Source organism: Notamacropus eugenii, chromosome 3 (genome assembly GCF_028372415.1).
Source record: "Notamacropus eugenii isolate mMacEug1 chromosome 3, mMacEug1.pri_v2, whole genome shotgun sequence".
NCBI lineage: Eukaryota > Metazoa > Chordata > Mammalia > Diprotodontia > Macropodidae > Notamacropus > Notamacropus eugenii.
Window position 1 is genome coordinate 95519079 of NC_092874.1, and position 26630 is coordinate 95545708.

Genomic DNA, 26630 nt, shown 5'->3' on the forward strand with positions numbered 1-26630 from the left:
ATTTCACATTATCTTCCATTTTTTCATTCTTTTGGTTTTGTTTTGTGATTTCTTGGTTTCTCATAAAGTCATTGGCCTCCATCTGTTCCATTCTAATTTTGAAAGAACTATTTTCTTCAGTGAGCTTTTGAACCTCCTTTTCCATTTGGCTAATTCTTCTTTTTAAAGCATTCTTCTCCTCATTGGGATTTTGAACCTCTTTTGCCAATTGAGTTAGCCTATTTTTCAAGGTGTTATTTTCTTCAGCATTTTTTTGGGTGTCCTTTAGCAGGGGGCTGACTTGCTTTTCATGCTTTGCTTGCATGTCTGTCATTTCTCTTCCCAGTTTTTCCTCCACCTCTCTAACTTGATTTTCAAAATCCTTTTTGAGCACTTCCATGGCCTGAGCCCATGGTATATTTATTTTGGATGTGTGGGATACAGAAGCCTTGGCTTCTGTGTCTTTCCCTGATGGTAAGCATTGTTCTTCCTCATCTGAAAGGAAGGGAGGAATTATCTGTTCACCAAGAAAGTAACCTTCTATAGTCTTATTTTTTCCCCCTTTTCTGGGCATTTTCCCAGCCAGTGACTTGACTTCTGAGTTTTCTTTCCACCCCCACCTCGCCTCCAGATCCACCCAGCCAGCTCTTGGGGTCTGAGATTCAAATGCTGCTTCCCAGCCTCAGGGCTTTGGGTTGGGGCAGGGCTGCTATTCAGTGTGAGATTAAGTTCAGGCGCTCAGGTGGGGGCAGGGCTGCCACACAGGGCTTAGTTCCCTCAGGGGGTTTATGCAGAGACCTTCAACAATGGATCCTGGCTCCTGCCTGCTTGGGGAGCCCCTGTCTGCCACCGCGCCTGCTGTTGCCTCCCCAGGGGCCCTGAGTTATGGGGACACTCCACTCCCCTATCAACCAGCCAAAGAGACCCTCTCACCGACCCTTATCACCTGTGGGTGGAGGGACCTGCACGGCCACTGGAGATTCTGTCCCTGAAGCCCACTTGGATCTGCTCTTCTCGGTGCTGCGTGGCCAAGGCAGGGCTGGGCTCTGCTCCAGGTCTGGTGCGTGACAGACCTTTCGAGTGAGGTTTTCAGGTCTCTCTGGAACAGAAATCTCCTCCACTCCATTGTTCTGTGGCTTCTGCTGCTCCAGAATTTGTTGGGAGTTCTTCTTTACAGATATTTTATGGGCTGTGGGTTCAGAGCTAGCATATGTGTGTTTTTCTACTCCACCATCTTGACTCCTCCCCCTATATCTTCTTTCTATGCATGTTCCTTTTAGCTGTTCTAAAATAAGAAAAATTTAAAGAGTAACAAGTATCATTTTCCCATATGAGAATGTAAATAGTTTAGACTTTTTGAATCCATTATGACTTCTCTTTCCTGGTTACCTGTTCATGATTCTCTTGAGCCTTGCATTTGAAAATCAAATTTTGTATTCAGTTCTAGTCTTTTCATTAGGAATACTTGAAAGTCCTCTATTTCATTGAATTTTCATACTTTCCCCCAAAAATTATATTCACGTTTGCTGAGTAAGTGATTTTTTGGTTGTATTCCTTGGTTGCAAACTTTTGCCCTCCAGAATATCTTATTCTAAGTGCTCTGAACCTAATATAGAAACTCATAAATCTTTTGCTATTCTGACTATGGCTTCACAGTATTTGAATTATTTCTTTTTGATTGCTTACAGTAATTCTCCTTTATTTAGGAGCTCTGGAATTTTACTATAATATTCCCTGGTGTTTTCATTTGAGAATCTCTTTCAGGAGGTGATCAATCAGTGGATTCTTTAAATTTCTTTTTCACCCTTTGATTCTAGACCAAAGGTGGGAAACCTGTGGCTTTGAGGTCACATGTAGTCCTCTAGGTCCTCAAGTGTGACCTTTTGACTAAATCTGAACTTAACACATCCTTTTAATAAAAGGATTTATTTTGTAAAACATGGACTCATTCAGAAGGACAAATCCAAGGACCTAGAAGGCCACATGTGGCCTCGAGGCTGCAGGTTCCCCATCCCTATTCTATACTATCATTTCTTGAAAGATAATTTCTAAGGTCTTTTTTTGATCATGGTGTTCAGGTAGGTCAATAACTCTTAAATTAGCTCTCCTGGATCTATTTTACAGGTCAGTTGTTTTTCCAATGAGATATTTCATATTTTCTTTTTTTATTCTTTTGATTTATTTTATTGTTTCATGATGTCTCATAAAGTCCTTAGCTTCTACTTGCCCAAGTCTAATTTTTCAGGAATTATTTTCTTCTGTGAGTTTTTGAGCTTCTTTCCCCCATTTGACCAATTCTCCTTTTTAAGGCATTCCTCTCCTCACTGACTTTTTGGACCTCTTTTGCCATTTGGACTAGTTTGTTCTCTAATATGTTATTTTCTTCAGTATATTTTTGTGTGTACTTTATCAAGTTATTGACTCATTTTTCATGATTTTCTTGCATCCCTCTCATTTCTCTTCCCAGTTTTTCCTCTGCTTCTATTACTTAATTTTCAAAAGCATTTTTGAGTTCTTCCTTGACCTGGCACCAATACATATTTTTCTTGGAGGCATTGAATGTAGGAGCTTTTACTTTATGTTTTGATCTTCTTTGTCACTGTAGTAACTTTCTATGATCAGAATGTCTTTCTGTGGTTTTCTCATTTTCTCAGCTTATTTCTTTACTTTTATCTCTTGGTTAAAGTACTCTGCCACCACTGTTTGAGTTTCCCCCAAGGTCTATTGCTGGTTGGATGGGGCATAGCCTGTGCTAGACTGCATTCTACTCTCCTCTTGTTGCAAGAGACTTTTCTTGTTGATCTTCTAATTTGTCTTGGGTTGGATAATTGTTTCACTCTATCCTTTTGTGGGTTCTACTATTTTAGAATTTGTTTTGAGGCATTATTTAAAAGTATTTGGAGGAGTTTTGGGGAGAGCTCAGGAGAATCCATATGGTTTTCTCTGTTATCTTGGCTCCAATCTAAGTCAGTAATAGAAACTTCTAAATAGCACAGATCATGTTTCATTGAAGATTTACTGAATCAGTTTTCCAGGAATGTGCTGGAGATAGCTTGAATTGAGTTTTGAGAACTAATTTTTAAATTTTCATTGTAGGATTTTGCACCTTGGAAACTGGTAAATGCTACAAATCAAGGCTTGATTTATTGCTTTGTTGATGGCCTAGACTTTAAAAGTGATAGAGAAAATGTTAGTCATGCAGACTAAATTTAAGATTGTATCATAAATATATTTCACCCCCTAGAGAGCCAATTGTTGAACATTCATCAATATATCCTTATATTTAGATAGTTCTAAATCTATCCAGTAGTATTATCTTTTAGTGCAGAGCAGTCATACTCCTCCTTCTAGACTAAGTGAAAAAACAAGACTGAGTCTTAAAAAACAACTCTATAGTCCTTAAGTTTATATATGTTTAAAGAAACAAGAGAAGAAATGGGTTCAACATAGGGAAAGCAAAAGAAACAAAACTGTGTGGTTTATTCTGAAAGTGATAATCCTTAATCTTTCCTGTCTCACAAGGTTGGGCTTGGACAAATGATATTTTCACCTTCCTTTTTTAATAGTTTTAAAATTTTTAATTTTTCAACTAAGAAACATTTCTTTTCTCTTCTACCTTCTCCCTTTCTTAAATGTTTTGAAAATAATCATTATAAAAAATACTCATAGTCAAGATAATCAAATTCTTACATTGTCCCTTTTCAAAAATGTATATCTTGGGATTGCTGGGAGGCAAGATAGTGGAGTAAGCAGTAAATCACTGTAACTTTCTCATATCCTTCTCCAAGCAACCACAAAATAGCACTCCAAAAGAAATCCTAGCAGAATCAGCAAAAAGATGGGCTATAGTAAACACACCTCTCCTTAGATCATATCACCTTGGAAGAAGTGAAAACTTAAATGTCCCTAGGAGTATCTCTGAAAACAACTGCTTGGGACAGTGTACTCTTCACCCTGAAAGCAGAGCTCTACTTTAACAAAGAGTTATATGTGAAGAAAAAGGCTGGGAAAATGAGGAAACAATGGAAAAAATCTGACTATAGAAACTTACTATCGTGATAAGGAATATCAAAACACACACTTAGAAGAAGATAACAAAGTCAAAGCTCCTACATCCAAAGCCTCCAGGAAAAATATGAATTGGTTACAGGCCATGGAAGAGCTCAAAAAGATTTTTTTATTAGCTAATTTATATTTTCTTTTCTGGTTTTCAACATTCACTTTCATATGTTTTAAATTTTCTCCCCCTCCCCAAGAGGGCATGCTGTCTGATATAGGTGCTACACATACATTCCCATTAACCACATTTTCACATTATTAATGTTGCATAGAAGAATTATAATGAATGGGAGAAACCATGACAGAAAAAAAAAAACAAAGCAAAGCAAAGCAAAAACTAAAATAGTTGCTTTGCTCAGCATTCTGACTCCATAATTGTTTCTCTGGATGTGGATGACATTTTCCATCATGAGTGCTTTGGAATTGTTTTGGGTCCTTGCATTGCTGAGAAGGGCTAAATCTATCGAAATAATTCATGGAACACTGTAGCTGTTACTGTATACAATGTTCTCCAGGCTCTGCTCACTTCACTCAGCAGGAGTTCGTATAAGTCTTTCCAGGTTTTTCTGAAGTCTGCCTGTTCATCATTTCTTACAGTATAATTGTATTCCATCACATTCATATACCACAACTTGTTCAGCCATTCTCCAACTGATGGCCACCTCCTCAATTTCTAGTTCTTGGCCACCACAAAAAGAGCTGCTATATTTTTGTACATGTGGGTCCTTTGCCCATTTTTATGATCTCTTTGGGATGAAGCCCTGGGCATAATATTGCTGGGTCAAAGGGTAAGCACATTTTAAAATCCCTTTGGGTATCATTTCAAATTAGAATTTTGAAAATCAAGTAAGAGGATGTAGAAGAAAAATTGGAAAGAGACAATGAGAGTGATACAAGAAAACCATGAAAAAGGAGCCAGTAGCTTGGTACAGCAGAAAAAAATATACTGAAGAAGATAACACCTTAGAAAAAAGACTAGTCCAAATGGTAAAAGAGGTACAAAAAGCTAATGAAGAGAAGAATGACTTAAAAAGCAGAATTGGTCAAATGGAAAAAAAGAGGCACAAAAATTCATTGAAGGAAAAAACTCCTTAAAAAGTAGAATTGGTCAAATGGAAAGGGAGATATAAAAGGTCACTGAGGAAAAAATTCATTAAAAATTAGAATTGAGCAAGTAGAAACTAACGACTCTATGAGGCATCAAGAATCAGTCAAACAAAATCTAGAAAATTAAAAAATAGAAAATATTGTAAAATATCTTATTGGAAAAACAGTTGACCTGGAAAATAGATCCAGGAGAGCTAAGTTAAGAGCTACTGGATTACCCAGACACCATGATCAAAAAAAGAGCCTAGACATCATCTTTCAAGAAATTATCAAAGAAAACTCTCCCAATATTCTAGAACAAGAGGGTAAATGAAATAGAAAGAATTCACCAATCACCTCCTGAAAAGGATTCCCAAATGAAAACTCCCAGGAACATTATAGACAAATCTCAGAGCTCCCAAGTCAAGGAGAAAATATTGCAAGCATCCAGAAAGAAAGAGTTCAAGTGTCATGGAGCCACAGTCAGAATGACACGACACATAGCAGCTTCTACATTAAAAGATCAGAGGACTTAGAATATGACATTACAGAGGGAGAAGGAGGTAGGATTACAACCAAGAATCAACTACCTAGCAAAACTGAGTAAAATCCTTCAAGGGAATAATGTACATTCAATGAAATAGAAGTCATTCAACATTATTGAAGAAAAGACCAGAGCTGAATAGAAAATTTGATATTCAAATACAAGACTCAAGAGAAATATAAAAAGTACACAGGAAAGGGACTCCACAAGAGTCTTAATAAGGTTAAACTGTTTACAATACCACATGGAAAGATGATATTTGTAATTATAAGTACTTTCTTATTAGGACAGTTAGAAGGAGTATTTATAGACAAGGCACAGATGTGAATTGAATATGATGAGATAATATCTAAAAATATAATACTAGAAGACAGAGAAATGGAAAGATATTGTGGGATAAATTATCTCACATAAAAGAGGCAAGAGAAAGCTTTTACAGTGAATGAGAGAAGGATTGAGGTTGGGAGGGTGTGAATGTATGTTACTCTCATCAGAATTGTTTCATATTGGGAATAACATACACACTCAATTGGGTATAGAAATCTACCTTACCCTACAGGAAAGTAAAGGAAAGTGGTAAAAGAAGGAGGTGGGGATAGAAGGAGGAGCAGATTGAGGGAGAAGGTAATCAGAAGCAAAACACTTTTGAGGAGGGACAGGATGAAAGGAGAGAGAGAGAGAGAGAGAGAATAGAATGAATGGGGGGAAATAGGATAGAGGGAAAAAGAGTTAGCAATAGTAACTGTGAAAAAAATTTTGAAGCAAGTTTCTCTGATAAAGGCCTCATTTATCAAAACTATAGAGAACTGCAACAAATTTATAAAAGTAACCCATTCCCCAATTGATAAATACTCAAAAGATATGAACAGTTTTCAGATGAAGTGATCAAAGCTATCTATAGCCATATGAAAAAATGCTCTAACTTCCTATTGATTATAGAAATGAAAATTAAGACAATTCTGAGGTACTACTACATACTGATGAGGTTTGCCAATATGAAAGAAAAAGAAAATGACAAATATTGAAGGGGATGGGGAAAAAATGAGTTATTAATGTATTGTTTTGGAGTTGTGAACTGATTCAACCAGAGCAATTTGGAACCATGCCCAAAAGGCTATTAAAATCATGCCATGGTGGTCTTTAAAAACCTTTGACCTAGCAATGCCATTCCTAGGTTCATATCCCACAAGAAATAAAAAAAACAAAAATGAAAAGGCCCTATATGTATAAGAATGTTTACAGTAGCTCTTTCCTGATGACAAAGAGTTGAAAATTGAGGGGATGCCCATGAACTGGAAAATGGCTCAACAAATTGTGGCATATGATTTTGATGAAATAGTATTGTGCTATAAGAAATGAGGAGCAGAATGCTTTCTGAAAAACCTGTAAAGACTTACATGAGCTGATGCAAAGTGAAATATACTGTGTACAAAGTACCAGCAATATTGTAAGATGATCATCTGTGAATAATTTAGCTGTTCTCAGCAGTACAATGATCGAAGAAAGCTCTGAAGCTGTCTTATCATGAAAAATGCTATCTGTCTCCAAAGAAAGAATTGATGATGTCTGAGTACAGATAGAAGCATACTTTCTTTACTTATTTTTCTTGAGTTTTTTATCTAGTGTTTTGTTCACAGCATGACTAATATGGAAATATTTGGCATGATTGCACATGTATAGCCTATATCGAATTACTTGCCTTGTTGAAGAGGGCTGGTGGAGGGTGGAGTAAAAGAATTTGGAACTCTAAGTTTTAAAAGCAAATGTTCAAAATTATTTTCACATGTAATTGGGGAAAATAAAAATTAAATAAAATATTTTAAAATAAAGAAAAATTCACTTATTACCTCAGGAAAGAGATCTCAAAATAAAAACTTCAAGGAACATTATAGCTGAATTACAAAACTATCTGGTCAGTGAAAAATTATTGTAAGTGGCCAGAAAGAAACAATTCAAATGTTGGGGAGCCACAGTCAGGATAACACAGGACTTAGCAGCAGCAACATTAAAGAATCTGAGATCATGGGTATGATATTCAGAAAGGCAAAGGACCTGGGACCATAATCAAGAATCACCTACCAGGTAAAATCAAGCATAATACTTCAAGGGCAAAATCGTCATTCGACAAAACAGAAGACCAGAATTGAACAAAAAAATTGATCTCCAGTATCAAGAGTCATGGGAAGCACCCAAAGGAGAACGAAAACACGAGGGATTTAATGGAACTCTACTCTTTACATACTTACATGGGAAGATGATACTAGTAATTCTTAAAAATTGTACCACTTATAGTATGACTAGAAAGAATATACCTAGACAGAAGGTACGGGTATAAGGTGCATTTGAGGGAATGACAAAAAATAATCAAGGGATGAGAAAGAGGAGCACACTGGGTGTAGAAGGAAGGGAGAGGTAAAATGGGCTAAATTATTTTACATGAAGAGACACAAAAACCTATTACAGTGGAGGGGAAAATAGGAGGGTGGGCAATGGTCATCCCTTGAACATTACTCTCATCAGTATTGCCTCAAAGAGGGAACAATGTGCACAGTTAGTTGAATATAGAAATCTATCTGACCCAAAAGGGAAGTAAGAGGGAAGGAGATTAAGTGAGGGGTGGGGAGAGGCCCCTGACAGAAGAGACAGCAGTTTGGATGAAGTGGTAGACTGAAGCAAAAAACTGGTGAGGAGAAAAAGTGTGAAAAGAGATGAAAAACAAGAGGAAAAATAGGATGGAGACAAATACACAGTTAGAATCATAACTGTGAATGTGAATGGATTGAACTCTCCCATAACATGGAAGCAGGCAGCAGTGTGGATCAAAAAAATTAGAATCCTATAATATGTTCTTTTTTTAAAATTATTTTCCCAATTATTTAAATCTGACTTTATTTGTATAAAGATTATTTTATTAATTTTATTTATTTTTAATGTTCTACAATCACTACCATAAAACTTAGAAAAATATAAGCATTTGTGAGCTATCATAGCATGGTTGAGGTGAACTTCTAGGCATTAGTATTTTAGAGATTTAAATTCATTCTACTTATATTAGTTATGATCCTTATATACATATACATATATATTGCTAATAAGTGTTCAAACAAGCAAAAGTCATGACAAAGAAATTAGTCTTATATAAGAAAACACTATAAACTCATCTGTGCAATTATGGTCCAAAAGAAGAGAGGGGGAAAATCCTAGAAAGGAGGGTGTACAATAATAAGTCCTGAGTAAAGAGTCTTTTTTGCTGGTCCCCACAAAGTCAAAGGGCCCCATGTTAACCTAAGACATGGTGGCATATGTAGTACACATATAGAATCTGGAGCTATTCTCCCAACCCTCTTACTGGTGCTAGTAAAATGGGATCCTGGAGCAAGGCTGCTACTTATCCTCTCACCACCTAGGAGTAACCTAAAGTGTTGGTGGTGTCTTTGAGGGACATGCTCTTCATGTCTGCAGCACGATATAGTGGATAGGCATACATATTGTGACTATATTGAGCCAAGAGTTGTATGTAGCTCACCCAAAGAGGGAATCGTCTATAATTATAACATGGGTAGCATTTTCTAAGTAACACCAAGTACTTGGTTCAACACATTTTAGGAGGTGTAAGGGGCTACATTATCAGATCCCTAAAACTTCTTATCATCAGTAGAAGTTAGCAATGTCCCACAGAGGTCAGTTGAGAACTTGAAGAGACATCAAGGCTTTGAGAAAAATTTGCAGAGCATTATCTCTGATCTTAAAAGTTTTCTTTCTCAACTACAGAGACTTTTGCAGACAAACAAAGCACTTTTGTGAGGCAAGGACTAACTTGATTGATTTTATGAAAGTGATAAATATCATTATACAAACAAGCCCAGCTATTTCTATACTCATGTGTATTGCTGATTCAAGGACAAGAAAGGAGTGTCTATGTGGAGCAAGGCGGGGAATTGCAAAGGTGACCCCTTTGGCCTCAATCTGCACATATCCAGCTACTTATTTGGCAAAGTATCTGGGTTATCCTGATATGAGAGAGTAGAGTGCTTGAGATGTGAAGTGATCAGTTGAGAATGGATCTAAAGAAGATCTGAGAACAAATTGTGAAGAACTTCATTGAACCAGTGTCTACAGTGGAGCAGAAACCAATGCACACAAACACAGGGACACGCCTAATTTTTTTTTGCAAAAGAAAGAAAGCTGTCTTTATTTGCTCAGGTATTATGGTGCTGCAGGTTCCCTCTTCCTTTCCCCATGTGAATACAGAACAGAAAAAATCAAAAATATCAAATTTTATTAAAATCATGCAGTTCAGCTAGCAGAGTGAAATTAACACATTAAACCACATTGTCTCATCTGTTGGGTCAGAGTATTTCACTGATGAATTTATAGGGATTAAAGTACCACTTGCCCCATAATTATACTCTGAATATAACTGGCACAGGAGAGATTGAGTTCTGAGATGTTCGGTAAACAGTTGCTTAATGAAAGAGGTGATGTGATATAGTAAAAAGGGCACTGTATTTAAAATCAAAAGAGATTTAGGCTTCTGTTCTAACACTAACAACTTTTATGACAATGGGAAAAACTAGTTCTTTTCTGAGTTGCAGCTTTCTTACCTGTAAAATAAGAGCAGTATTTGCAATATTATTTCAGAGGTTTGTTATGATGAAAGCTTCTGTAAATCTTAAAAGCTACATCAATGAACTGTTATCACAATGACTAGTAACTTGACAGTCGATATAGAATTCTGGCAATTTTAATGACTAAGTAATGAGAGAGAATGGATCATTTTGAAGGAGAAAAGCTCTGGGCAATTCTAGTTTAGTGTTAAGAACCATGAATATAACAGGATTTTTTCTCTTCCCTCTACAAATACTATTTGGCTGATATGAATATCAAGGACACAATGGCCAATGAGAAACTGTCAAATAGGTGGTGTTGTGGGTAGAGTGTTGGACTTAGAAAAAGAAAGTCTTGAATTTAAATTCTGCCTTAGGAACTTACTCTGTTGTCATGAGCAAGTCACTTGGATTCTGAGATTTAATTTCCTTACTGATAAAATGTGGATAACAATAGTATTGTTATAGAGTTGTTGTGATGATCAAATCAAATAACACTTGAATTGTATGTAACTATGTGTTTGTAAGTAAACATTATGTAAAATGTTCTGTAAACCTTAGATTCCTCCTCAAATATTAGTTACATATGTTCCTTGATAATGACACAATTGAAATGTAAGAGTCACCACACAGAGAATCCATTCCATTTCTAGAGAGGATGGGATGGAGAAATTCTACTACAAGCAGGGGTCTTGTTCCTTTCATCCTCCTCTGGATCTTGGATGAAAAATATCCAGTTCAGAATGAGTTAGAATTTTCTTTTCTGAATTTTCACAGGAAAATATTGTTCCCCTTTATTTTCAGACCAAAATGTTATATATTAAATATCAGGGTAGTTTTTAACGATCAAAGGTTTGCAAGTGTCTTTATTCTTGAAGAGACAAGTGCCTTGTGATGCCTGAGTATTCATCAATAACTAACAGAGAAAGAAGAAGTTGGAAAAATAGAAAGAAGCATAAAATAATTTTGCTAAGTTCCTTAATCCTTAAATATTTTAATGATGTCAAGAGCTATTCCCAAGATTGTCATGATGCTTTCCAAGAACATATTTTGGCTCACAACTTCAGATCTAGCATCTCTTTGCTTATTTTCATAGAGAGCCTCTTTTTCTGCAAGTTTCTTATACATGATTTTTTCTCTTTCTTTTTGGTCCAGTTCATCCTTTAAGTTTCTGATTTCCTCTTCATATTCCTGCCTTATTTTCTGTTTTACTCTTTCCAGATCCTGCATGTAGGATCTTTGCAATACTTCAGTTTCTTTCCGAATATTCTTTTCTGCCAGTTGATACATCTGGTTTGTGTAGCAAGAGCCTCCATTCTTCTGTACTACTTGCTCAACCAAGCTCAGAAGCTCTGTTAGCTGGGCCTCTTGCTCATTTTCAGTTGCCCGGTTGTTGAAAGCACAGTATCTTCTATCAAACTGGCCAACCAGGTCTTTCAAAACTTCATTCCCAGTTTCATCTAAGTATTGCTTTAAATCAGTATCTTCTAAATCATCCTTTCGGGTCAATAAAAGGATCGTATATTTCTTGGCTTTGGAACCAAAAATTCCCAAAATCTTGTTTACTGCTTCTTGCTCCTCCTTGGTATAACGACTGAGTGGCACCACCAGGATGATAGCATGAGGTCCAGGGGATGACATAATGAGGCAGCGACTTATCTCTTTTGATGTATCCACATCAGACACATTAGTGTCAAAAATCCCAGGAGTATCCACAACTACAATTTCTCTCTCATTCCACAATCTGCTTCTTTTCACACATTTCTTGGTCACTGACTTTGCTGCTACTTTTGACTCAAATACTCTTTGTCCCAGGATGCTGTTCCCTGTTGCACTTTTCCCAGCTCCTGTTTTACCCACCAGGACAAGTCTCAGTTGCTTTTTGCTGGAGCTTTGATTTCCATAACCTGAGATGTGGATAATGAGAGTGACAAGGTTAAGCTCCATCCTGAACTGTCATCCTTTCAGTCCCTCTTCCCACCCAGGACAGCCATGCCTCTGCTTTTAGCTTCAGACTTGGAGTCACATGCACACTACCCTTCCGTAGTAAGAAGCATGTAACTCTGGCTCAGAAACAGGTTCACCTTACTGAAGGCTGGCACCAAATATTGACCCTTTCGTTGGTGTGCCCATCCTGTAGCCTTGAAATACTTCTAGAACTAACCTTATTTATCTTCACAAAACTTTTTGTTTTTAATTCAATTTAACAAAACATTTATTGAGTGATTGCTATGTGCAAGGCACTGTGCTGAGCCTGGAGTTATAAAAGTAAATAATCTACAGACTGTGTTGTCAATGAATTTACATGTTTCTTCTGTCCTTAATTTTTTATTCCTATTCCTAACACCCTACTTCAGATCAGGATTACCACAGCATTCCAATCAATGGTGTCTAATCTCTCCTCCTCAATCCATAGAGGCAGAATGGTGCCATGGAAAAAGTTCTGGATTCAGAATCAGAAGACCTGAGTTCTAATGCTGGCTTTGCTTATTACCTGTGGGATCTTGAGGAAGTCACCTTACCTGGGAATGCACTAGTTCCCTCACATGTAAAATGAAGAGGTTGTATTAGATAGCTTGGACCTCTTCTAGCTCTAATCTGTGTTTCCGTATACTAGAATCAGATTCATCTTTCTAAAATACCATTTTCATTATGTCACTTTCATCTTCTACAACATTTAGTGGCTTCTTGTGGTACTTTATTATATGGGATAAAAACCTCAGTATTTCAGGATGACATTCCAAGCTCTCCACAATAGAGCCCTGGTCTGCTTCTCTAATCTAATAATCCACTCCTTTGTATATCAGCCTCTCTTTACTGTTTCTAAGACTCACTGCCAAAATTCTTATTGCTAAGACTCTGTTCACTCCATTCTCCACGTAAGGAAACTCAGATTATTCTTTACTCCTCTAGAACCTAGACCTCTTTCAGGGCTTAACCTTTTCTTGAAATTTTCCCTAATGACCTCAGTCCATGGTAAACTTTTCATACTCAAAACTTATATAGTGCTCTTTCTCTCTGCCATTCTTTAGATTTTTATCTTACCTGCTTTATGCCAGCAGTTATAATTTTATACATATGCGAATGCATTGTTAATTGGAACAGATCTAGATGCAGAAATAGTTTGTATAGAGGGGCAGCTAGGTGACATGATAGATAGAATTCTACACCTGGAGACACCAAAATCTGAATCTTTCCTCAGATGTGGTCCTAGACCTCTTTGATCTCGGTTTCCTTGGTCAAATGGCAATAATACAATTACCTACCACATAGGAGTTGTGTGGCCAACTGAGAAAACCTACAAAAAGTGCTTTGTAAACCCCAAACCCCTTGTATAAATGTTAACAATTATGTATGTATGCATGAATAGTTGGATGCATGATTGAAAAATAGACTTTCATAGAGAAGACATATCTAAGCGTATCTGAGTAACCATAACAAAAATATGAAAAAGTCAAATACTATAATGTCACACCCGACATTGGTTCAATGACCAGGTATTAATGAGTGCTTTGATTAGTTGGTTAATATCAGGAGAAAAATGGAAGAAAAGAAAGAAGAGAGGGTTAGGGTCAGTGAGCAGTGAATATTCAAAGGATAGAGCCAGGGATGAAGGGCTGCTGCAGTTGGCAGAGGAGTGTAAAATTTACACATAATAGTAACCTTTATTGGTAAACCTCTCAATGTTTTGAAAATTAAATAATTCAGCCATCAGAAAAGAAAAAATTAGAAATTTCCCCCATAGGACAAAAACAGCTAATGGGTGATAGTTGAAAATTGGAGTGTGGACATTCTAATTAGGTGGAGGGGATAACTGACCCCATTGTCCCCTTCTCTCTCTCTCTCTCTGTTAGCTCTCAGTCTAACACTGTTGACATTTCCATTGCCCTTCTTTCCCCTCAGGGATGGAAACTAGTGAAGGACTGAGGCATGGAGTTATACGAAAGAAGGAAGGGTGTCCCCTGAATGTTAGCAGCTGCCCCAGTACAGTTATAACCATGCCTTCAAACAACAGGGATCATTTTCCCAAAAAGGATATATTAATCACTGTATCAGCCACCTTTTCATTTCTTCTCCCCATTTCACACTACGCAAGCACAACATCCTATCAGAATGAATGGATAGGTTAGACACAGAGTGGTAACCTGCACATGTCCTGTATCTAGTAGAGCCCATTTTAGTGATGGCGGAAATCAACAGATTCTTACCCACTTTTCCCCCGACTGTGTTTATTGTGACATCTAGGGGACTAGTCAAACATACAGGATGAAAGAAGAGGGAATGAATTAAACAAAGAATGAGAGAATATAAAGGAAAGAGGAAAATGAAGAAAGAAGAGAAACTGAGTGAAGGCTCAGCAAAAGGAGAATGCTGCTCAGAGAAGCTTTGGCCACCTTAGAACAGGGCCAAAATCCTAGTTGTCAAAAAAAGTATGAGAACCTTATGTGATCTCAATCACCTCCCACTCCAACCCCATCCAGGGGTCTCATGTGTGTACTCACCATTCCTTGTCTCCTCCCTCATGTTGTCAGGATAGCCTTCTGCCATTACAGGGTGCAACTTCTGTAGAAAAAGAATGAGGACTGAAGTCATTGTCAATTGTGCTGAAATGAAAAGAGACTCTGACCAGGGTCAGGAGACCTAGGTTCTGGTCCACATCTCTGCCTTTAACTGGCTTGGTGGACTTGGCTAAATTACTTGCCTTCCTGGGATTGTCAACTGGAGACAGTGTAGCATGGGTGATGAATAGCAATAAGACAAGTTTGACTGAACTGGAAAATGCATTAAGGGGAGTTCTATATATGTCATAGGAGAGATTGCTTGGGACCAGGGGGCAAAGGGCTTTCTATGTCAAATAGATGCTTTTATATTTGATTGCAGAGTCAGTAGGGAGCCAACAGAGATTACTGAGTAAGGGAGTGACCTGCTCAAACTGTGCTTCAGAAAAACCAATTTGACAACTGTGTGGAGGATGGTGTGGAGAAGAGAGAGAGACTAAAAGAAGGGAGACCAAGTCGCAGAGTAGATGCAGAGTTTGGAGGTGTGGGTCCAAGTATTTCCAGGGGAATCACTTGCTTCTTGCTTTTTCTCATCACTGTTCTGATGATGCCAACCAAGGGCAGCCATTTCTAAAAATGACCATAACTTCTTCACTAGTCATGACCTATCTGGTCTCGTCCTTTATGGCATAGTGGGATGTAGCTACCAGCTGACATTTAGCCACTTCCTCATGGCCATGTCCTGGCCTTATCCACTTCTCTCATCTTTACCTGCCTAAGAGTCAGAGTTTGCCTACCCAGAGTTACTTCTGAACCTCTAGCCAGCCCTGAGTGCCCGGTCTCTGGTTCATCCTGCTGCAAATATTAAAGGGGTTAACTGAGATTTTAAAACCCCCAGTACTTTAACTCTTTGTTGAACTCTCTGTCAGAGGAAAGAGTTCTGGTTTTAATTTGTTTGGCACCTTCCCTTTATTTTTTGGAACAGAATTAGTGATTTTCATGGGGTTAGGTTTCATGGGGTTAGGTTTCCTGGTGAGGAAACTCCTTTTACCTGCTCTGCAAGGTGCAAGCTTTAGATATTTTTCTGAGGCCCTGAGAAGTTAAGTGACTTGCCCAGGGTCACATGATCAGTATGTGTCAGAGATGGCTCTTGTGTCCTGCCAGAATTCCTCATCTCCTTGTTTTCATGTATCCTATCTCTGAGGCCAGCTCTCTAACTAATATTCTAAACTGCCTTTCATTTCCCTCTTTTGGGTAAGGCTAACTATAAAATGACAATCATTGCTTATAGACAATGCAGTGTTCTAAGGCCAAAACACAAATTTGTGACAAGTGACTAAGTTTATACAACTTTCATAACACTGAAAGAAGTATAGGACTAGGAATCGATCTTCTCTTTAACTTTTCTGACCTACGATGAATGTGCAGAATTACAATACATGAAAGAATTTTTTCTCTGTCACTCTAACATAACTGCATTTATACAAGAAGCCTTCTCAGAATCCTGACTGGTTTTCATGTCTTCTTTGAGGACTGAACCTAGGCTTGAACATAATAATAAAACTGAGATTTTTATCTCTATAATTTCTGCAATGCGGTAAATATATATTTGGCAGAAGTAACCCACAATGGGAGCTGAAAGAGGAGATAATTCTCCCATAACACATAAAAATCCTATTATAACTTTGGGAATTTAAGAGTAGTCTTGCAATTCCCGTATTTTTACTTTGACTTTTGGGGGAGTAAAGTTTTAGGAGGATGCCAAGTTACCCTAAGTGACTCCATATTGAACCTTGCTTGCCCATTGGTTATTTGGGCAACCAGTCTATGGGAAATGGCAGTCTGGAAATAAGTCTTGGGCATGCATGCATAGACATGGGGAAAAGATGACATGACATAAAACCCATTTCCTCCATCAATCAGCATTTTTTTGCCCTTATACAGTAGTTGTTTACTCCTGTAGAAGTTATTGCAGTTTGTCAATAAGTGGCTTTTGCCTTATTTCCCAAGCTTGCCTTATTCACCAGGGCAAGGCCCAAACCGAGGGTTTTCCTGTCAACTTGAAATAAACTTAATAGTAATGATAATAATAAAATATGCAAAATAATAATAAAATATGAAAATAATACATAAATAAACTAATAAGTAAAAAAAAACTTGAAATAAAAATAAATAAAATAGAAAGGAATACCAGAGTATCAAAAACTAGGCAAAGGAATTTCATTTCTGGGCACCATTGTAGGTCCAAAGTACTAGGGAGTTGAAAAGGTGCAGATATTGTAGATCCTTTTTCTCCTCCTTTCTTTTTTTCCAAGGCACTGCTGCAAATATCCAGGAAAGGAAAGGAATGGACAAAGCATCTACCAGGAAGTTCAGAGAAGGAAGGGTAGCCTCAGCTGGCTTTCTTCCCTTCCCTTAGTTACTTAGCTAAAGTAAATCTCCCTCTAGGAAGAGAATGTAACCAGAGAACCTGGAGAAAGCAATGCTTATCCCAAAGAAATTAATGTCAAAGTATGAAACAGCTATTCAGAATAGGCGTATGAGACATGGAAAAGACAGGGGGACATTTTTGGGAAAGTGAAATTTGTCTTTCAGCTGCAACACTCAGGACACCCCTTCTCATACTAAGAGTGATGCTGGCTTCCCATTTTGGCATCATGACTGCCTTTGGGTCCCTGTTCCCTTATTAGTGACACAAATCTCAATCTGACCCTGACCTCACTCTTTAGGCAGGAGATTGCTTTGTTCCTTCCTTGAGATTTGCTGATCCAGTTCTGATTTCATCTTCTCTCACCCACTTCCCCTCAAGAAAAACCCTCTTTCACCAATTAGCAAAATGTGAAAGGACAATCATTGACCTGAGAAAGCATGGTCCTCTAGGAGCCAACCCTGGGGCACTTGGAGGGAGTGGGGATTCAGGTAACACACATGTATTGTGCCCAGACTCAGTAGGAGTCAAAGCTAAGGTTTTAAGCAATTAGAGAAACAAAGCAGGCTACAGAAAAGTGGCAGGTCTGCCCCATAGATAGAGCAGGGCCCCTACCCTCCAGGACGAGGTACCATCAGTTCCTCACCTGACCAGTCCGGGCACTGTGGCTTTATCGAATTGAACAGCCTTCTCCCTCCTCCTCACAGAGCTGAGCTTTGGGATTGGTATTGGTGTAGATTGTGCCTGGAAGCTGGGTGTGTGTGAGCAGTAGAAAGCAAATGGAAAATGAAACCTTTCTTACATAAGGACCTCCCATTTCCTGGAAATGAAGAGATAAAGAGAAAGAGACTTGAAAAATTATTCTTATTTGGTGTGCTGAGCCCCATTTGCTTGAGGCAAAATGGTCCCTGAACTGAGGAACCAGGAGAATGAGATGGGCACAAAACACTCCTTTGGACCAACATGTAACCAACTCTTAATTATTTGATCTCTGCATTAACTAAACCCTTGCTCACTCCCTCTCCTTCTCTCTTTCCTTTGGTAAGTTTGAAACATTTTCCTGCTTGCTCACCTGCCAATTGTTTTCAAGCTCCTCCTTCCCCTCCTATTAAAATCTTCTGATAAGTGAGCTTTGTCCTTCTCTTGTCCTGTAAGCCATACTGTCTTGTTGAAAGGGAAAAAAATCTTTTGGGCTTTCATCCTGATTAATAAGGCAAAACTCAGGATAAAGAGAATTAAATGGATTATATTATTAGTATGTCAAGGTAACAGCCATTTGAAGCCATTGATCACTGAACATCTGCAAGGGCTTTTATAGGTAACTTTAAGGCAAATCAGGTAAGTCCACCTCAGCAGAAGAGATTGGGCCTTTGCATCTCAGCTCCTCCCCAGGACAGGAAGAACTGGACAATTTGCAGGAAGGGGTATGCAACAAATGGTAAGTGATACAAAAAGCTACAGACTTAGTGTCTCCTTCCCTACGAGAGCCTCCTCCAACCCAGATTGATAATCAGGGCTGTGAGCCATGTACCTTTCAACAGTCCTTTTAAGGCCTTCTTCACAAGGAACAGTTTTGCGAAGAAAAGGTGAAAAAAGGTATTTTTGTAGAAAGAAAAGATTTAAAACAACTTAGGGATGTAAGATTTTGGCATTGTTGCAAACACACTTTTGGATTTCTAAAATGGGTAAGAAAAGGACGTCTGACTACAAAAACAGAAACTAGTAAAATAGATAGGTAACAAGTATTCTAGGCCCACTTTCTCAGCACTGGGCTTCTGTACCTCCCTAGTGGTAACCCTCAGGGCTGGGGTGTCCTTTCTCTGGTGACTGGAGCCACAGTTCTATTGAACTTCTCAAGGAAATGAAGTTTAAACAAGGGAATATTTACTTTGAAGATATGAAAAGAATAAATAGAAACACATTCCCCATCACCTCAGAGACATACTCTACCTTATAATTCCTTAGCCTCTGGGGAGACAGTAGGTTCACACACCTAATAAAATTTCTAGAAACAAAATTTCCACCAAATTCATGTCCAAATGCAGTCATTTAAAAAACTGCTATTGACCGTGATTAATAGACTGGGGAATGAGTGAAAGAATGCCTATGCACACTCCAAAGTCTTTCCAAGGCATTTCCATTACACAAAATCACAACTTTCCCAAAGCAGACCCCCCTGCCTCTTCCACATGAGGAACTGCCTCAGGTGGATTCTGTTAAGGCTCATAGGAGCTGGCCTTATTGACCAGTCCTTCATTGAATACATACAAAGGAACATAGCTTTCAGATGGAATTTGAACAGCTTTGGACAAAAAATGAATTAGGGCATAAATACAAAGACTGCAAATCCTCCCTTGGGACTTCTGGGAGCCAAGATGGTGGAGTGAGCAGTAAATCACTGCAGCTCTCCCATATCCACATCCAAACAGTCATAAAATAGCACCCTAGAATAAATGCTAGCACAGGGGAGCTAGTGCAAAGAAGGGGTAGAGCAGTGTTTTAGCCCAGAGACTTGGAAGATCCACAAGAAAGGTCCATATCACTTAGGTAAAAAAGGAATGCATTCCAGGACTGGAAGCACCCCAGTAAGCCAGCAGCAAGCCTCACATTGAGTGGGATAGACTTAGTGAAGACTCCTCAGATTGTAATTTTTCTCCCAGGGGTGAGGTAAGGCCTAAAGGCTCAAGGTTACAATATTTTTAGAATAGAATAGTTCCATATAAGGATATAAAACTGTGTAGTGTATTAGGGTCTCAATGATTGGACAAAACTTACATAATTCCTCGATGTCTTCATTTCAAAAGGGATTGGTTAGATTTCGTGTCTAGAATGTAAGACCATATTCTCAGCTAATGAGGATAATATGGTCAGTGGGGGGAGGAGGGACTTGCGTTAGGGTCTATATAAATCACTGCCCTGTTCTTTGTCTTCGGCTTTCCAACTCCTACAGGTAAGCCCTGCTTCTCGAGAATCGGATAAATCACTTTTCTGTCATCACTTTGAGAGGCCTCTGAGTAATTGATTTATGTAGGGACCCGAGGCATCCCACACAGTTTGGGGGCTTGTCCGGGATCTGTGACCTTTCTGAGAGACGGCTGACAGCTCAGTTCAAAGACTGGGCGCCCATGGGGAGATTTCCCCATGTCCTTGAAAAGAGCTGCCGGGCCTCCCTCTCTGCAAGGTAATGACCCGAAGCAGAGGAACTCAGTGAAGACAGAAAAGAATAGAGATAGGGACTCCAAAGACTCTGAAGCTGTGAAGTGTGTGAAAATGCCAACCGGTTGGTGTTGAAGTTTGCAGTCAGGCAAATTGTACACGTACAACCCAGCGGTAAGCGCGGCGGGGGTGGGGGGGGGGAGGGGGGAGCCTGGGGGTCAATTCGTTGAGTCTTAGACTGACTCGGGGAGAAGGTGATGACTCCCAACCAAATTAGTGGACTGTGGGACCCCAGGGTGAAGGGCCCCCCCCAAAAACGTTTGCTGGGTGATTGCTGGTGACGGGAGACCCTCATTTGAGAGCTGGCAAGAGAGCTAGCACAATTCGTTGAGTCTCAGACTCGGAGGTGTTGGTGACAACCCTCGACCAAAATGGGACAGAAGCAGTCCAAGAATAGAGCTTAGGAGTGGAGTCAGGAAGAAATACCGATAAATAGTCCCTTGGGAAACTGATTACAAAATTGGCATGAATTACCAAAATTATAGAGAAAAGAATGTAGAAGAAGATGATTAAGTACTGTTGTTTCGTATGGGGTGAAAAGACATCGGAGGAGGAGGCACAATTTGGCCCAAATATGGTTCCTCCGAGGACTGGGTTTGCCAAAAATTTAAACCTATATGTACTATCCTATTCTGTTAAATGTTTTGTCTGTATATGTTGTGTTGGTATTTCTGTGTGTATGAAAGTCTGTGTGTCTCTGTTTTCATCTGATAAGGTTGTAAATTTAGCCAGCCAGCCAGCCAGCAGGAGTAGAAAGGCTGAGCTGAACTGTCCTTGAAATTCCTGTTACTCCCTTTCTTTAACCCCTCCAAACTAGTTTCAGAGGGGCGGAGGGACAAGGAGGGAGAGAAAGGAAAAAAAAAAAGAAAAAAAATCTTTTTCCCTCAGACCTAAGAGGCATGCTGGCAACCATTTAACCATTTCCTGCCTCACCCAAAAGAAGAAATTTTAGTGTAATGGGAAATAACAGAAAGTTAAGTGAATTCATTCTGGTCGTATTTGGAATTGTGAATAGGTGAAATGTGTCATTCTTAATTTAATGTTTCAGATAGGTTAGAATTTATTAAAGTTTGGTGGAAGTAAGCAGAAGATTAGAAAGTAAAAAAATCTCAAGTAAGCAACTTAGAGCTGAGAGTTTTGGATTTAGGTTTAATTAGATCAATATATATTTGATGCCAGACAATGTATTTAAAGTAAAAAGATAATAAGTTTAGGTTTTTCTTTTTTCTTTGCAGAGTGGGAGGGCCAGAAAGGGGTGGCCTTGGGAATCCTGGCACAAATAAGAGGAGGGCAGAGACACCCAGGAGCATTTCTGCCAAAAATGTTAGATCCATTAACAAAAGGATAGGTATTTGTTAGATGCAACATTAATCTAATGTAACTGTTACCTGATTTTAAATTTTGTAATTTATTACATATAGATTGGGATTTTAAAAAGATGTGATAGAAATTTGATAATTTGAAACTTACATTTGGTTATAAAAAAGAGCTGAATAGGTTAATGGCTTCTTTTAAGTTTTAAGTAAACTTAAATAAGTTTAAATTTTTAGGTAGTCCATCTAAATATTGCATTAGAAATTGCATTGTTAAGCTAATTAATGAATTGGTTAAAAAGAGCTGTTATGAATTTTTTTATGAGTTTCCTTGTAGCATTCTTATTAAGAAAATGAGAACGCTTTAAAAATGTACATGTATATATATATATATGTACATATATATATATATATATAGGTGTGATTTTTCAAGCCTGTTTCATCTGAGCATGTATTATGTTAAAAGTTTATTTCTGTTGTTGAAAAGGAAATTTTAGCTAAAATTGTTTTTGCCATGAATCAAGCATTTACTCTAAAGTTATTTTTGTAAAAGAAAGTTTATGGGCAAATGTAAAAAGGGTTTAGGTCTTTTCTTGTGATTTCTGTCAATTAGTTTCAAGGAGATTGTGATAAATTGTAAACTGTTCGTAAGAGAGCAAATATTTGCTGTATTAAGAAATACTTTGTAAAATCTTTCATATGGGTTTTTGGAAGGCCTACCTATCCAATTTGTATTGGTAAGTTACAAAAGTGGGAAGAATTTAGTTTCTCTAATAGGATATGAAAATGCAATTGATGTCATCTGAAATTTATTGTTCGGGTTCATAGCTAAAACAATTTGTTATCACTTATGAAAATTATGTTTGCCATTTGTAATTCTAATGCTAAAACCTAAAGTTGGTACACTGTGTGTATATGTGGGAAAAGAAGCAGTCCTCAGGCTAGTAACAAGTACAGCCTCAGCGGCTGGTGAGAATTTGAAAATGTACAAGAAATGATCTTCGGTGATTGGCTCTTTAGGGCAAATTTAAGATCTAAGAGGTAAATAAAATCTCTGGGAACATTCTTTCTCAATCTAATGGGAATAAGTAGATATTGTATCATTGTTACATAGAACAAGACTGGGATTTAAAGTTAATTGTAATTGTATTTTATTTACAGGGGGATTCAGGGAAAGGAATCCCTTACAAAAAAAGGGGGGGGGCCCAGGTGGTCTGGGAGCTCCAGGAATGGTCTTGATGGGAGTGGCCAGTAAACTGGAGATTTGGACTGATAGAATTAAGAGTGGGAAGTAGAATAGACTTGGGCACAGTGATAGAGTGGACCTTAGGAGAGCTGGTTCACGTGGGAAAAAAAAAACAACAAGGAGTTTTCAAGGTGAGGTTTTCCAAGGCCTTTAGACAAATGGGACTAAAATTCTTTTGGGGTAATGGACAAAGGTCCCAACTTGGAATGAGATCTTTACATGTTACAAAATGATGTAAAAGCAATTAGTATTAAAACAATTAACTGAATTAATTACTGAGACTAAATCAGAGACATCTTCAGTTTGGGAAGAAGAATTTCAGTCTAATTTTCTTAGAGGTAGGTAGCCTTTGGTAATATTTGGCATTGAAAGTTAAATGATTGTTTTGATTTGAATTCATTACATGAACATAAAAATTCAAGTTAGTGTTTGAACTTATCACATGTGTAGCTCATTCTTTTAGATTGAGCAGGATTAGAAAGGGATAAAGTAGTTTGGGAAACATATAAATCTATTAGAGCAATGACTTATGATTGTTATTCAATCAGGAATTAGAACATGTATAGAAAGGCATGTAGGCTACTTAGACCTGCTTCAAAGATGTTCCTTGGCCAATGTGAAATTAGTCATGTCTGAAACTGATTATTGGAGCTTGCTGTTTTAAGATTTTTGTGGGACTATTAACTGACTGTTCTTCTGAGTCTAACTCCAGGTGTGGATAGCAAGAGAGGCAGTCTGAGCCACTGATCCATGATGCCAGTAAGCCTGTGAGATGCTGGTATGAACTGCAAAAAGGTGATCTCATGGGAAGGTAGGGAGAGCGGCTGTTCAGTCTGAGCTGAGGTAGGATTCTTCTGACTCAATTTCCCCACTGACACCTGGCAGACTTGAAGCCTGGCTGAAAGCCAGTTGACAATCTACTCCTGCCTGGAATTGACATGAAGTGAGGGAGATGTTGTTTCCCTGCAATGTCCCTACTCTTAGTGGCAAATTCCTAAAATCAGAAGTTTTGTAAGTAATAATACCAGATCTATCGAATAATAGATTGTTGGTAGGGGAACATCTGAGGTTAAGTCTAAAATTAAGCTAATAGGTTTAGGACTTTAGTTCAACAACAATAAGTTAGGGTCCTTTAATTCTTAGTAATAGTGTGAAGACAATCAGGTCAAGGACTTGTGAGGCTAGCATGCATAGTTATTATTTTGTCCTAGCTGGTTAATGCTAAATGAAAAATGGTTTGTGGACTATATTGTAAATGCTTTAAAAGAAGCATCGCATGATCAGAAGTTGGGATTGTTTTATGATGTGATATGCACTGTGTTAAAAATGATTATTTATTGTATTTATATAAGTACTGGAGCCTGGTATTGACTCCTTAGTGAAATCTCAGCTTCCTAATGAGGGAATGAATGATGACTTACTCTGAAATGTAGAAGCTGCATTTTAATGTGAATTTTCTTTTTTTTTTTTTTTAAAAGATGACAATTTGTCAAAGTTTCAATTTTGATTTTTGTAAGAATAATAGGAGTGGTAATCTAAGATGGTATTAAGTTCAGTTCTGTAGGAGAGTGGACATCTGGATTTCTACAAGAAGATGAAGAGAAGAAGATGCTGAGATGCTGTGCTGAAGATTGTTTGAAGGAGCATCCAGATCAGAAAATTGCATAAGATAATATTTTTCCCCAGACTGCTGTATGAGATGGAACCTCTAAATGGACAGTTCATTAATTTAAATCTCTGTATCTGTACTTATGAAAAGGGGACTGCCCCCTGTAATTTGCTAATGTGTCAGTCAACTTTGCTTCCTTCCCATATTCATATGAAAGGAAGATAGATGAAAGGAAGGATTCATAAGGGAAAGAATGTGAAGAGGTATTTATTGATTGGATTTAGGTGTGGAAACAGGAATAAATAAGAGGAGGGGAAGAATATGGGTAAGACTGAACCTTGAACTATCTATTCCCCCATCCCACTTCAGAAAATGTTTAGCATGATTGGGAAGCCAATAGACAAAGTTATGGAAGGTTATTGCATTTAAAAATTTTAAAGTTGTTTACTGTCATTTATAATTATTGCTATTAGTTATTAAACTCTCAGGCTTCAAGCTTGGAGACACACTTTGTCGGTATTAAAAGCTCCGTTTGAAGCGTGTGTGAGAACACACAGAATTTGGAAAGGGATAGCCAATGATATATATATATATATATATATATATATATATATATTCATTATAAGTTTTGTTATTTGGGGAACTGTACTAGGATTATTATTGTTTGTTCTTAACAGGATTCTCTGTTCAGCAATTGTCCTAAGCCATTAATCACAATATCTAAACAGGACTCTTCTATTAAGACCGTGTGGACTTGACAAACCGTGGGAACAATGCAACCAAAATATAATACCCTGGGAATGTCCCTTTTAGGCATGATCCTGTTCCCACTGCTGGGACACCAGGCCCCAGTTATCAACCCCACTCTTGAAAATAGTTTCCTGGCCCTAATCCAGACCGTTGAGGACACCTTTGAGGTATCCGACTGTTGAATTTGTGGGGGGACCTCAGCAGTTAAGCCAATGGCCATGGGTAACAGTACCGCTGAGTCCAGTCTGGATTTTAAGTAACAGATCTGTAGTACATGACGGAACAAGATTCTGGACAAGCCAAGAGAAACATCAATGGTCTTTGTCCGAATCAGTTCCAGGTGAAAATTGTTTAAACCAAACAGGACCTGAATTGCAGGAGACATGGCTGGGAGGAAGTAATTGTAAATGGACATTCACACGAAGGCCAGAAACCCTGGCTCGTATTGATTGTGCCCAGTATGCAAACAGATGGGATCAGAATGGTATTACCTGTTCTGATGGTAGGGTGATTCCCTGTACCCATTCATTTTTCCCATCCTCTTCATACGAAGAGAGCAAAAGGGGAACATCACAAAAGTTGTGGGTATAAATTTTACAACCCCTCTGATCCCAGAAAACCATGCAAAGGGGGTCACGATCATGACTATTTGTGGAGTTATATATATATATATATATATGTATGAATAGTACTAAGAATAACACAGAATATAAAGAATGGGTATGGAAGTGGGAAAATGGAACACATAGGATGATGTTTGATACTTTCTGGAGTGTAATCAATAGAACTGGGGAGAATTACCAACATTGTATATGGAAGAGGAAACAACAACTATGGAAGGGTAAGTCAGAGATCATGAAAGGGGGACTATTAGGCCTGGATATATCTATTAAATAGATTAATCAGACTCCAAGCAGTAGTTGAAAGTATTACCAATCAAACAGCAGAAGATTTGGACTTATTGGCCAATCAAGCCATGCAAACTGGGGAAGCAGTACTGCAACATAGGTTGATCTTAGATTATTTACTTGCAGAAGAAGGGGGAGTTTGTGGAAAGCTCAATTTGTCCACACGTTGCTTGAAAACTTGATGATAATGGGAGAATAGTGAAAGAGCTCACCAAAAATATCAGGAAGGTTGCTCATGTTCCTGTACAAACTTGGAACTCCCTTTTCAATACGTCTTGGCGGTCCTGGTTTGAAGGGAGCTGGTGGAAGAGATTACTGTGGTTTGGCATCATAGCAATTAGTGGTATTATATTACTTCCTATTTGTTTACCTTGTTTGATTTCACT

The 26630-nt window shown here is 38.1% G+C and overlaps 1 pseudogene; it reads right to left on the reverse strand.

Moving 5' to 3' along the window:
- Positions 1-26630, reverse strand: part of LOC140531829 (GTPase IMAP family member 8-like) — a 54234-nt pseudogene that overhangs the window by 11232 nt on the left and 16372 nt on the right.